Source organism: Notamacropus eugenii, chromosome 5 (assembly GCF_028372415.1).
Source record: "Notamacropus eugenii isolate mMacEug1 chromosome 5, mMacEug1.pri_v2, whole genome shotgun sequence".
In the NCBI taxonomy this organism is placed as follows: domain Eukaryota; kingdom Metazoa; phylum Chordata; class Mammalia; order Diprotodontia; family Macropodidae; genus Notamacropus; species Notamacropus eugenii.
The window spans coordinates 406207328-406222526 of NC_092876.1; the positions used below are offsets into that span (position 1 = coordinate 406207328).

The 15199-nt window shown below is 38.3% G+C and overlaps 1 pseudogene; it reads right to left on the bottom strand.

Annotated features, from left to right (window-relative positions):
- Positions 1-10502: 10502 nt before the first annotated feature.
- On the bottom strand, positions 10503-11293 carry LOC140503074 (large ribosomal subunit protein uL30-like; annotated as a pseudogene).
- Between the last annotated feature and the right edge of the window lie 3906 nt (positions 11294-15199).

Sequence of the window (15199 nt, forward strand, 5' to 3'; positions counted from 1 at the left end):
GCATTTTTCTTCTCATTGGCTTTTTGGATCTCTTTTACTATTTGGCCTACTCCATTTTTTAAGGTGTTATTTCTTCAGTATTTTTTGGTGTCTCCTTACCAAGGTGTTGGCTTATTTTTTTTTTCCCAACCAGTTACTTGACTTTTGGGTCCTTTGTCAAGAGTAGGATATACTCTGGGAATCTGTGAGGTCTCAGTTCCTCCAAGGTGGCACAATCAAGCGTGTACTGCTCTGGATGCAGAGAAGGATTTTTATGTCCATAATCTTAGCAGATACCTCTCCACAGCCACCTAGCCTCCAGTTCTGCCAAGTCAGCAGTGGGGGCTGATTTTCAGATAAGCTGAATGGGCAGGGCTGCCATTCAGTGTGAGACAAAGACCAGCTACCTCAGGGCCTCCATGCAGGGCTGAGGTAAGACTCAGCTCTTCAGTGCCCCCAGGGGTTTTCATGCTCCAACAAAGGAGTGGTCAGTATGGGCTGCTGTGCAGCCTCTGTGGCCACTGCCAGCTGCCAGAGCCATGGGAAGGCCCTTCTCCCTTCCTGGCCAGCTGAAAAACGCTGTCACTGACCTCTGGCGCCTGTGGATTGAGGGATCCAAGGACTTGCTGCTGCGACTGGAGATTCCGCCACTGAGGTGTCTTCCTCCCAGAGTCTCATCATGCTGGGCAACATGGCCAAGGTTGGGCTGGGCTCCACTCTCTGCTCTGCGTCCAGTGCAACCGACGTTTCCCGTGGGCCTTTCAGGTCACCCTGGGCTGGAAATCTCTTCCACTCTGCTGCTCTTCACCTCTGCTGCTCCAGAACTTGTTGAGAGTCCCTCTCTACAGGTATTTTGTGGGCTGTGTGGGGAGACCCTGCATAAGTGTGTCTTTCTAGTCCACCATCTTGGCTCTGCCCTCCAGTGTTGGCTTATTTTTAAAGATTTTCTTTCAGAATCTTCATTTCTCTTCCCAGTTTTCTACTACCTCTCTTACTTGATTTTCAAAATGTTTTTTGAGCTTTTCCATGGCCCGAGACCAATTCATATTTTTCTTGGAGGCTTTGGATGTTAAGAACTTTGACTTTGCTGTGTACTTCTGAATGTATTTTGATCTTCCTCATCACCATAGTAACTTTTTATAGCAGAGCTTTTTTCTGTTTTTTGTTCATTTTCTTGGCCTATTACTTGACTTTTAACTCTATTAAAATATAGCTCTACTTCCAGGGTGGAAGGTACACTGTCCCAAGCTTCAGGGATTTTGTGCAGTTGTTTTCAGAGATACTTCTAGGGACTGGTAAATTTTCAGTACTTCCAAGGTGGTATGATCTAAGGAGAAGTGTTTATTACTCTCCTGGTCTGTGGAACCACAAGCACTCTTTTCCACCCTGGAACTATCAGAAGGGTCCCTCCCAACCCAACAGCAAGCTCTGCTATGCTAGTGCTCCTCCTTGCCCTGGGACTGCCACCCAGGTCTGTGACCCAGATCTGAGTATGGGCAAAGCAACAAAATCCTGCCTCAGTGCTAACAAAAATTTCCCTGTAATGCCCTTCTAACTAGTTGTTCGACTCCCTTACTGCCTATGGGCTAAGAGCTCCAGAAGCAGCTGCTGCCACTACTCCTGATTCAATCACTCTCAAGGTCTGTTCCTAGTTTCCAGTGGCTGGGGCTGTGTTGGCATAACCTGTGCTGGATTGTGCTCCACTCTCACCCAGGAATGACAAACCCTTCCTACTGATCTTCTAAATTGTCTTTGGCATCTGTGGATTGAGAGATCTGGAAAATGCCACCACTGCCAGTGATTTAGCTGCCCTGAGACCTGCTCTGGGTTTGCCAGCCCAGACTATGGTGGCATGGCTTGTTTTGAATTGAACTTCTCTCTTACCCTAGTGCAAGCAGACATTCCCTGCCAACTTTCCAAATTGTCTTGGGGTGGAAATTTGTTTCACTCCATCATGTTGTGGGTTCTGCTGCTCTGATATTTGTTTAGAGTCATTTTTAAAAGGTATTTGGAGGGGTATGGGGATAAGCTCAAGTGAGTCTCAGCCATCTTGGCTCCACCCCTAGAACCTCAATCCTGCTCATCATCTCTTACAGCACAGTAGTGATCCATCACAATCATATACCACAGCTTATTCAGCCATTCCCAAATTGATGGACTTCCCCTCAATTTCCAGTTCTTTGTCATCATAAAGAGAGCTACTATAAATATTTTAGAACATCTAGGTTCTTTTCCTTTTTCCCTGATCACCTTGGGACAGACCTAATAGTAGCATTGTTGGATCAAAGGATATACACAGATTTATAACTCTTTGGGCATAATTCCAGATTGCTCTCCAAAGTAGCTGGATCAGTTCACATCTCCACCAACAGTGTATATGTACCAATTTTTCTTTTTTAAAATTAATTAATTTATTTGTTTTCAATTTTCTACAGTCACTTCCATATATCTTAGATTTTTCTCCCTCCTTCCCCTACCTTTCCCTTTTCCTCTCCCCCTCCCTCCTCAAGACAGCATGCAATTTTATATAGATTCTACACATACATTCTTTGTTATTTATTTATTCATTTTAAATTATTTTATTTGTTTTCAGTGTGCTACAATCACATACATTCTTATTAAATACATTTTCATCTTAGTCATGTTGTGTAGAAGAATCAAAATTAGTGGGAAAAACCATGAAAAAACAAAACACAACATAACACAAGAGAAAATGGTCTGCTTCATTCTGTGATCCAGTTTCATAGTTCTTTCTCTGGGTGTGGAAGGTGTTTTGCCTCAAGAGTCCACTGGGAATTTTTTAAGTCCTTGCATTGCTGAAGGGCTAAGTCTACCAGAAAAATTCCTTGCACACTGTGGTTGTAGCTATGTACAATGTTCTTCTGGTTCTGCTCCTTTCACTCAGTATTAGTTCACATAAGTCCTTCCAGGCCTCTCTGAAGTCTTCCTGTTCATCCTTTCTTATAGCACAATAGTATTCCATTACATTCATATACCACAACTTGTTTAGTCATTCCCCAATTGATGGGCATCCCCTCAATTTCCAGTTCTTGGCCACCACAAAGAGAGCTGCTGTAAATATTTTTGCGCATGTGGGACCCTTTCCCATTTTTGTGAGCTCTTTGGGATATAGTCCTGGAAGAAATATTGCTGGGTCAAAGGGTATGCACATTTTTGTAGCCCTTTGGGTGTAGTTCCAAATTGCTCTCCAGAATGGTTGGATTAGCTCACAGCTCTACCAACAGTGAATTAGTGTTCCAACTCTCCTACATCTTCTCCAACATTTATCATCTTCCTGTTTTGTCATGTTAGCCAATCTGATAGGTGTGATGTGGTATCTCAGAGTTATTTTGATTTGCATGTCTCTAATCAATAGTGATTTAGAACATTTTTTCATTTGGCTATAGATAGCTTTAATTTCTTCCTCTGAAAACTGCCTGTTCATGTCCTTTGATCATTTATCAATTGGGGAATGACTTGTATTCTTGTACATTTAACTCAGTTCTCTATATATTCTAGAAATGAGGCCTTTATCACAGACACTAGTTGCAAAAATTCTTTCCCAGTTTTCTGTTTCTCTTCTAATCTTGGTTGCATTGGGTTTGTCTGTGCAAAAACTTTTCAATTTAATGTAATCAAAATTATCCATTTTACACTTCACAATGTTCTCTATCTCATTTGGTCATAAATTTCTCCATCCTCCATAAATCTGACAAATGCACTTTTCTTTGTTCCCTTTATTTGTTTAAAGCTATCAGCCTTTATACCTAGATCATGTATACATTGGGACTTTATTCTTGTGTATGGTGTCAGGCATTGGTCTATGCCCAGTTTCTGCCACACTGTTATCCAGTTTTCCCAGCAGTTTTTGGTTAAACAGTGAGTTCTTATCCCAGAAACTGGGGTCTTTGGGTTTATCTAACAATAGATTGCTATATTCATTTACTACTGTGTCTTGAGTACCTAACTTATTCCACTGGTCTACTCCTCTATTTCTTAGCCAGTACCAAGTGGTTTTGATGATTGCTTCTTTACAATACATTTTGAGATCTTGTAGGGCTAGGCCACCTTCCTTAACCCAGTTTTTCCACATTACATCAGGTACTTCAAAACATACAATTCACTTTAACTCCACTATCCACAGGGAAAGATGCTAAATGGTGGATTATACTCCAGGATATATGGTAAGATTGTGCTGTTTGAAATAGCTAACTAGAATCCCACAGTATATGTACCCTGTATATATCATGTTGTATCCCTAAATATAAAGGATTAATATGAGTGTACTCTCAAATCATACTTATGGAATACAAAGGTGACCCGCCAAGTATAAGACATAAGACATGGATGGAATATATCCTAAAATAATTCACCAGAGGGGACTGGATAAATTACAAATTACAAACTATAAGGGTACCATAGCACACTGCAAAGTAAAATCTGTATAATGAGTATAGAATAAACTCCTCAAATATGAAATATGTTCCCTGAGACTATATAATCTCCAAAATGGAATGCAAAAGACAAAGGAGGCCCCAACCAATAAAACACTGAGTGTCTAAGTATGTCCCCAAAATATGTAAGCCAAATGTATGATGTATTGACATTTTAAGGCTTATCAAGTGACTTTGCATTACTAAATGTGGAATATCCAGGGCAGATTCAGTTCCAGAGTGTATATCGGCTTTCAGTCATTCTGAAGACAGGGTAGATGGTCTTACTCTGTATCACTATGTACTTAGCAGATGCTGTGAAGCTGATGAGGCTTCTACAGCAATCATCCACAAAGGGGATCATCTTCTTTTGCTTCCAGCGATGGAAGAATCAAGAGTGCAACAAAGAGAGAGATTCATCTTTTCCAAACAGAAGAACCTTCACAGAATGCTTGGGCCAGAGGCAACTAGATACTTAAGACTACAAATCCAATAAATGTGGCTGGATATCTCAAAAACACTAATTTTAAAAATCCACTTTTCATCTTAGGGCTTTGAAGCATTTTATAGGAATTATATTCTCTTTATATTCTTTCTTGAGAAGTAGATCATAGTAATTATGGCAGAAAATTGTCTAGTTCTAGTCAACCACAATGATAAATCTTATGCCCTGCAGGAGTAAGAAGGCAAACAAGCTTGACTTTCTGCTGTGATTCTGGAGGAAAGTTGTTGTTTAATCATTTCAGACTCTTCATGACCCCTTTTCCTGGATGTCCTTGTCAGAGATGTTGGATTGATTTGTCATTTCCTTCTCCAGCTCATTTTACAAATGAAGAAACTGAGGCAAACAGGGTTAAGTGACATGTACAGGGTCACACAGCTAGTAAGTGTCTGAGGCTGAAATTGAACTCAAATCTGGCACCATATCTACTGCATCATCCAGATCTAAGTAAAAGTAATGTAGCTTCACCCCTGTTTGTGAATCTGTTTTCATGAGAATATAGAACTTTCAGTTTGGGGGAGGGTAAAATTTTCTACAAGAGCAACAACAGGAAAGGAGTTTGTTTGGCTTCCTTTCCTGACTACGGTAACCAACCTATGGGTGCAATATACTACCAAACAAAGTTAAAATGTGAGTGGGTAAAAAAAATGTCAAACAGGCTATTTGGAAAGTAGAGAATCAAAAGATGGTGAGTCTCTGAGGTGCAAACCTCACATCTATCAGACTGGTCAACATGACAAAAAGGGAAAATGATAAATGTTGAAGAGTATGTGGCAAAAGTGGGACACCAATACACTTTTGGTGGAGTTGTGAACTGATCCAACCATTCTGGAGAGTAACTTGGAGCTATGCTCAAAGGGCTATAAAACTGTGCATACCCTCTGATCTAGCAATACCACTGCTAGGTTTATATACCAAAGACATAAAAAAAGGGAGAAGGATCTATTTGTACAAAAAACTATAATAGCACTTTTTTTTTGGTGGCTAAGAAATGGAAATCAAAAGGATGTCTATCAAATGGGGAATAACCAAACAAGCTGTTATATATGATGGTGATGAAATATTATAATGTGCTGTAAGAAATGTCAATCAGAATGCTCTCAGAAAAACCTGGAAAGACTTATAGGAACTGCTGCAAAGTGAAGTGAGCTGAACCAGGATAACATTTTGCACAGTAATAGCAATATTGTTCAATGAAAAATTGTGAATGACTAAGTTATTCTCAGCAATACAATTATCCAAGACAATCTTAAATAACTTGATGAAGCATACTATCTGCTTCCAGAGAAAGAACTGATATTGTCTGAATATACACTAAAGCATGCTATTTTTCACTTTCATTCTTTTTAAAAATTTGTCTTCTTATATAAAATGGCTGCTATGGAAATGTTTTACGTGATTGAATATGTATAACCTCTTTTTGATTGCTTACCATCTCAAAGAGGGAGAGGCAAGGGAGGGAGGGATTGAATTTTTAACTCAAAACTTTAAAAATATGCTAAAAAATTGTTTTAACATGTAATTGGGAAAAAATAAAACATTATGTGTATATAATGATCATGTATATAATGAGCCCTAGCTCCAACTAAGATTAGTTAAGTCATTAGCTAATTAGTTAGTTAAGTCACTTAACATCTCTGAGCCTGCTTTGTCATTGTTAAAAAGTTGGTAATAGAAAGACCTCCAAAATGTGGATTTGACTCTTTTTTTCTTATGATAGTAAACTCTAGCCATTTTTATTTCAGTAAGATTCTAAGAACAGTTGATTTCACAGCTACTTGAGAAACAATAGGACAGAGATGGATATATTTTCAATGGTCAAAAAGCTGTAAAGATAATCAAGTTTTAAACACACTACCCATAAAAACCAACCATTTAACCTGTAAAGGGGTGATGCATTTTTTTCTCTTAAAAAGATACATCCAGTTTTAAACAGAAATCTTTTCCTCCTCCAACCCTTGAATTATGCCAAATTGAATACAACACAAGGTGTCATTAATTAGTCCTTATAAGTAAACTAGCTTTTCCCACTTATATAAGTTTTAAACCATGTGTTCAATACCACCTCAGTGAACAGCCTCCCCAGACTTCTAAATCACTTCCAAATGAAATCTAATTTGTATACGTGAAATAAATAGGTTCTAGATGGCAAAGCAAGTGTTACCACATTCAGAATTCAGACGGAGAAGAGGAGTAACAAAGACATCTAAAAAGAATTAATTATTGCTTTTATTTGGGACCTGGCTCATACCTTACAACTTTTTCTCAAATGGTAGGAGAAAACAAATTTAACCATAATCAAGAAGTTATTCCATCCTTGCCATGGAATATGGCAAACTTTACTAATACAAACAAGTCAGTTAAGAATTAAATTCTGCATTTGGACTCTCTGTTCATTTCTGCCATAACACATCTACTTTATAAAATGATGCAGAAAAAACCAGCTTGATGGAACAGCTTCTGCAAATTGGCTGAACTGGCTGTCTTCGTATTTTACTCACATCAACCTAATGCACTAATTAAATAAGCAAATCACTAGTTTTCAAAGTAACGATGGTTCTCTAAATAGCCAATATTAAAATCTATATTGTAAACAGTCATTATTTATATATCAAACATATAGTAGTATCCTTCAGAGTTCGTGCTACATGTTCTGAAATCCGATAAAATCTACTTGAGGACACTGGAAATCCTGATGCTTTCTAATAATTTGGTACTAAAGCTTCACGTTTTGAAGAAGGAAAGTGTCACTGATGGAGAGGAGGTGCTCCCCAAATGCAGAGTTCAGTAACGTAAAACAGGATGCCTCGGGGACATCTGGCTTGAGGGTCCCTGACATTGCCCTGGGGAAGACATAGATTTGACTCATCTCTAGAACACATTACCTGTGTGCAACCCCTCTCCCCCAAATTTGATAAATCAGTGATCCCATCATTGTAGGTACCCAATTGATCAACAAGCATTTATTAAGTGTTTATTATGTGCTAGGAAGCATAGGCTATATCCCATCCATACCTTCTCATTCTTTGTATGTTCCACCTTCTCCTATAAATCCTGCATAGGATCCACTGAACATGCTGAAGGTCTTTGTCATTATCTTTTAATATACCATATGTACCAGTGGATGCTCTTGTATCTTATGTGTACATCATTATTGACATGACATCTTTCCCATTAAATTAGGACTTCCTTGAAAATAGCTATTATTTATTTATTCTCTCTCTCCTCTGTCTCTCTCTGTCTCTCTGTCTCTCTCTCTGTCTCTCTGTCTCTCTCTCTGTCTCTCTGTCTCTCTGTCTCTCTGTCTCTGTCTCTCTCTGTCTCTCTGTCTCTCTCTCTCTCTCTCTCTCTCTCTCTCTCTCTCTCTCTCTCTCTCTCTCTCTCTCTCTCTCAGCATGCCTCAGAGATATTGGTGAATTCAGTTCCAGGCCAGTGCAAAAAAGGAAATACCACAAAAACAAGTCATTAGAATTTTTTGGTTTTCCAATGCATATAAAAAGTTATGTTTACACTATCCTATAGTCTATAAAGAATGCAATAGTAGTACATAATACTTTAATTAAAATTTTATCGTTAAAAAAAGAGTTGATAATAATGCCTGTACTGCCTACTCCCATAGAGTTATGTGGAGAATAACTGGCACTTGTAAAAATGTGAGCTAAAATTTAAACCAAAAATAACCAATTACTGAATGGAATTCAACTATATTTAACACTGATTACTCTTCTGTAACATACAAAAGTCAAAACATATAAGATAAATGCAGAGTATAGATGCTTCAAAGGTAACCTTAGATGGAGTAGTACTAGCAGCTGGAGAGACCAGGAAAGGCCTCCTGGAAGAGATGGTACTCTCTGTGAATCTTAGAGAAATCAAGGATTCTAAGTCAGTTTGGAAGGAAAAATATTCTAAGCCTGGGGAATTTTGCCACAGAGATGGGAAATAAGTGTTTTGTGAGAGGAACCTAGAAAATAGGTCAATATGTAGCTGGATTTTATAGTATTGAGTGGAGAGTAGAATGTAAGAAGATTGGAAAGGTAAGAAAGAACTGTGACAAAGAGCTTTAAATGACAAAGGAGTTTATATTTTATTCTCTAGAGTAAAAGAAGCCAGTGAAGTCTATTGAGTAGGAAGGCCCACCTTACTTTGGCAGCCCAGTGGAGGAGGCTTGAGGAAGGAGGAACAATTGCACTGTGCTTACAATAACGTAGATGACAAACGATGAAGAGGCCAGAACTAAGGTGGTGACTATGGGCATGGAGAGAAGGGAACATATGCAAAAAATGTTGCAAGGAAAAAAATGACAAGATTTGGCAAAAACTATGTGCATATGTGCTGTGAGTGAGAGAGAGGAATCAAAGGTGACATAGAGTAATAGAAAAATTCAAAAAAAGTGACAATTTTGGGGGAAAAGATAATGATGAGATTTTTTGGACAAATTGGGTTTGAATTGACACATTCATACACGTCCAGTTTGGAATGTTTGATAAGAAGGAAGTTTCAATGCCAACTGGCCTTAGGAAAAAGACCCTGGATAAATAGATCTGAGATTCATCTGCATAGGCATGATATGAGTTATTTTATCATGCCTATGCAGATGATAAAATAACTCATGGGACTTGGTGAGATCACATGTAAGATAGTATGGAGAAAGTATCTTAGAGACTGTGAGAGAGAATATTACTCTAACTCTATGCCCAGAACCAGGGTAAGTACATCTTTTCTTTAAGGTTCTAGGGTACCCTGGGGATGTGGGGTATTTTTTTTCTACTACCATCATCTTGAGCCACTAAAACTCAACTCCTCCTCCTCACCATTATTCAATGCAAATTACTAGCACCTCAGTCCCATTCAATCAGTTGACATCTTAACACTGAGAAAATCAAATTGATTGATTCCATTTTATAATTGATTCTACTCTATATCTCATCTTTAATACGTTGTAAAATTGCCAAAGCCATGTTTCTTTGTCTCTGACTTAAGTTCAGAAGTTCAGCTTCCCTCTCTGAGTTAAGTTGTCCCATAAATCTCCTTAATTCAGACATATATTGTCTCCATACATCTTACTGCCCATGTACAATTAAGAGAGACCTGTTATCTCTCTAACAAGCCTTATACAATGCAGGTGTGTTCCAGGAAGTCTCTTATCTCTGCAACACTGGCTGTCCTTCAAGAATGTCTGGATGTTATCACTGTGATTCTAACTGACTATGCAGGTGGACACCATCTATTAGCTTTTCCTAGCAACAGAATGAAATGAAAGGAGAGGTTGCTGCTGGCCCAGCATTCCTGAATCACATTCAATCATATTATTTTCCATCATCTATGTTACTCAGACCTTGTAACTAATCGTATTCTTTTTCCATCATGTGATGCTTCCTGTTTTGTCTCTTATACATCCCCAAACCATATGAAGGCTAGGAAGCCCCACCTTGTGGTCTTTTGACTGACTGAAGAGTCTAGAGTCCCCTTTTATTGGTAATTGCCAGCCTTACCAATAAATTGAATGTACTTAGAACTTTGTGCCTGTTTACCTTAATTTCAATCATGATAACACTTAACATCAATTCTACTTAAGATTTTTTTTCAATTTTGTCATAGGCATTTTATTTAACAGACCATTAGAAAAATAATCTTGGCAGAGACCTTAAGTTCATTCTTCTAATAAGCCTGTTGATCTGGTCTTCCTTGTTACTAGCATCTCCACCTTCCACAAAATGTGTAGTCTTTTTCTTCATTCCGTCTCTTGGAGAAGATAATTTGAAGGGCCACAGGAAGTTGCTGGCAGCTTTGAAGTGCTTGCCAACAGTGTAGGTCTCATGGATCAAGTCCTCCATGCAGATAATTCCATATTTACCAAGAGATTTTGCAATAAGGGCATTATCCATCAGGGCAATTCTCTGTTTTTTGATCTTGCCATAACCACGTTTATAAATCAAGTCATTCACAGACTTCAGGTTTGGGTAACCCTATGCAATGTATGATTCCACAATCCTCAGCAAGGAATGGAAGCCTTGTTAAGCTTAACAAAAGTGACTTTGAAGACTTGGTGAAGATGAATATGCTGCAATACTTTTCGGACCTTTGGACTAACGCCAGTGATACCTCTGACTCTGATCACAAAAGCTAACTTGGATTCAGCAGCTTTTCATGCCATTCTAGCCAGTCGGATTTAACTTCTGTACATCTGTCTGCACTCCTTATGATAAGCTTTAGCTTTTTTGTAGATAACTTTTCTTCGTATTTTACGGAGCTTTTTTATGGATATCTTCTTCAAGTGTTTGGCCTTCAGTATCGGGAAAGTCTTTTGCTGTTTCAGAAGGGTTTCTGGAAGGGATGGTAGCTTCTTTTCTTCTGTGCCCACCATGATTCCAGCCAGAAAAAAGAGCTCTACTTAAGATTTAATGTCAGTTAGCATTTAGAAAGGGATATTCACTTCACAACTATAGCAATAACAAAATTGTAAACACTTCCCCCCAATACTTTGGGTATGTGCTCCCCTATACCACTTGGATATTTGGAGAAAGTGGGTTCACAATTAGCTCAGTTGCTACCTAGATAACATGAGTCCTACTGAGTTTATGTCTAAATGCTGCATTACCACTGATGTAGAGTTCTTGTTTCAGCTGTCAAATGTGATATCTGTAAAAGCACTAAGCACAGTGCAGGAACACTTGACGCTTGTTCCTTTTCTGCCTCTCATCCCTGGAATGGGTCCTGAAAATCACTTCAAGAAGTCACTCCTAGCACTCCTGGGTCTATCAATACTGAGCATCTTGCAAAATCCAGTTCTTAGGATGCTGGGACACTTGCTCCCCTTTCATTTAAAAGCAAAGGAACAAATACCCAGACAGGAAACAAACTCAGACCTATTCAGGTAGGTGGTACAGTAGTTAGAGTACTTGACCTAGAGTCAAGAAGACTCATCTTTTGTGAATTCATATCTGACTGCAGACACTTACTAGCTGAGAGACGCTGGGCAAGTCACTTAACCCCATTTGCCTTAGTTCCTCATCTGTAAAATGAACTGGAGAAGGAAGTGGCAAATCACTCAAGTATCTCTGCCAAGAAAACCCCAAATGAGGTCACAGAGAGTAGGACACAACTGAATGACTTAACAACAAATCGGGGTGTCCACCAGTCCTGGTTATGTAAGAAAAGAGAACAGGGCCCCAGGATAGAGCTGTAGGGGATACTCACAGTCAGTAGATATGCCGTGGGCAGAGATTCAGCAAGAGACTGATAAAGAAAGAGCAGATATGAAAACCCAGAGAGAAGTATCAGAGATTTCAAAGAGGTCAAGTGAAAAGGCTATTCAATTTGGCAAATAAAAGATTATCATTAATTTTTGGAAAGACCTGTTTTCAGTTCAATAATCGGATCAGAAGCCAGCCTGCACAAGGTCTAGATGAGAGTGAGAGGAAGTAGAGGAGGTGAGCAGGTGTCTCCTTGAAGTCAGAGACCATATTGTCTTTCACTTTCACCTCTGAAGTCAGAGACTGTTGTTTGGTTTTCATCTTTGTAGCACCACGACCTAGTCCAAGGTGCCTTTCGCAGAGAATGAGATTTTTCTGGGTATGTAGACAATTAGCTTACATTTATTTAACAATTTATAGGGTACAAAACCACTCTCTCCTTAACAACAATCCTGGTAAAGTGGGATTATTTATGTGCAGTAACTATTTACCCCATTTTGCAGACAATACAAAATACCCAGAGACCTTCAGTCAGTAGGCGTTTATTAAGGGAACATTTATTAAGGGAACACTGTGCCTGAAGGACTAGGGATAGAAAGAAAGGCAAAAGAAAGTCCCTGTCCTCAAGGAACTCCCAGGTCACACAGGACTGATGGGATCTGTTGGTAGAATCCAAATCTTGACTCCTTCAATGTTTATTCATACATTGGTAAAGTAGCTGTACCAGGCGGAGTTTGGGGTATATCCCCTCTGGTGTTTAACTGTATGGAAAGAGCAGTGAACTTTTTTTTTTTTTTAACATTTTTTATTTAATGTTTTGAGGTCCAAATTCTTTCCCTCCATCTCCTCCCTCCCTCTCCCTGAGACAGTATTTGGTTATATATTGGTTATATATCAGATATTGGTTATATATGTGCAATTATGTAAAATATTTGCATATTAGTCATTCTGTACAAGAAGACTCAAAATCAAAGGAAAAAAAGAAAGAAAGAAAATGAAAAACAGCATGCATCAGTCTGTATTCAATCACTATCAGTTCTTTCTCTGGAGGTAGACAGTATGCTTCATCATTTGTCCTTTGGGATTGTCTTGAATGATTTTATTGTTGAGAATAGTGAAGTCATTCACAGTACTTCATCAAATAACGTTGCTGTTGCTTTGTAAAATGTTCTCCTGGTTCTGCTCATTTCACTACGCATCAGTTCATGTAAGTCCAGGTTTTTCTGAAGTCATCTTGCTTGTCATCTCTTATAGTATAATAATATTCCATTACAATCACATACCACAGCTTGTTTAGTCATTCCCCAATTGATGGGCATCCCTTTGATTTCCAGTTCTTAGTCACCACAAAAAGAGTTGCTATAAATTTTTTTTTTTTTTAAATAGGTCCTTTCCTTTTTTCTTTGGATGTCTTTGGGATACAGATCTAGCAATGGTATTAAGAGTACTGAACTTTTAAAGTCACAAGTCCAGTTGACAATCACTACATGCATGATACCTTCTAAAGTTCCTCTCCTTTCTTCTCCTTTCCTTTCCTTTCCTTTCCTGGGTCTCGGTTTTCTCATGTTAATGGGGGAAGGGGGGGTTGACTAAATAGCCTCTGAAATCCCTTTTCAGCTTTCTGTTTCAATGATATTCCATGAGCAAATACTCCAGTGTTCCCAAATTTATCTGTTAGCCATTGTTACAGTTTATGTGTTCCCAGGGTATGGTTAATATAGGGACATAGATCCTGGGATCATACTTTTAAGAGGTGAAAGAGCCGTTTTATAAAGGGCTATATCTAGTTGCTTTATTTGATAGATGAGAAAATTGAGGCACAGAGAGTTATGTATTTATTAAACACACAGGTTGAAGCGTTGCAAAGCCAAGATTTGAGCTCAGTTCCTATTTTTCTAGGTCATAATAATGACTGAATCTTTATATAAGTACTTTTAGTATTGGCAAAGCTAGAGTAACATACATTTATTTCATTAATACAGCATCCCATCCACCATGCACACCAACTTCTATTGTCATCTCCCTTCCTCTGTCTGTTAATATGATGAAGATTTCTCAGATACTCATCAACAAAAACTATTTAGATCATACATTAGCGTTTGATTTTTAATTTGATTTTAATTGCTTATTCTAGCAAGTAAATGTCCTTACAGGGCATTTATTTTCAAATATAACGGAGTCCTCTTAAAAAGAATGAGATCTTATCAGAGTACTCAATTGTTAAATGTTTTGCTGAAATGAGAAAAAATTGTGTTTTCATGTTAGGAATATATCACAATTGGAGCCTCATTGATAGGAGTGTATTTTATCCTTATTAAGTTCAGTCATGCTCCCACCAAATAGCTTGCTATTTGGTGAGACAGACACTAATGCCAGAGGGGTCTGTTCTTCTTCTGTGTAAGATAGAATTAGATTTATCTGTTAAAATATCAAAAAAGACTGGAGGATCCACCCAAACAGATATTCCATAAGAATTATTGAATTTAAAGATACAATCAATAAGATTTCAATAAAAAATATATCTTTAATCATGCACGATCATCCTATAACAACTCATATTTTTCTTTAAGGTTCATCACAAAGGACTTTGTTCGCAATGGCCCTTGCAAGAAATACTGTAAATATCTTTATCTCCATTTTAGTTCAAATTTTTTTCCCATATGTTCAAACACATTCTATTGCCATGCAATCTTGTGCTAAGTTTTTGATATGTACATATATAGCTTGAAGATTTTGGAAAACTCTTATGCCATTATTTTGAATATATAGCATCTTTGTTCCATCTGTGCCCAGTGTGTATGTATGGGAAACTGATTCTTCAGGAGGAATCCAGGTCCTAGTGGAAGCTGTAAAGAAAAGGGATAAACCAAGATTTTCTGAGGGAGGAAGATGGGATGGTAGCAGGGTCCACAGATCAGATGGCAATGATGATGATCAGACATTGGTGAGGATACTTGGGGGAGGTAAGGGACTTGAGCTGTAAAAAGCTAAAAAATAGCATAGATGTGACAAAAAAGGGAGATAAGAGAGGAACAACAAAAGGTAGCTTCATAGTACTGCCGAAGGGGAAGACCCTGAAAGAGTTTTTG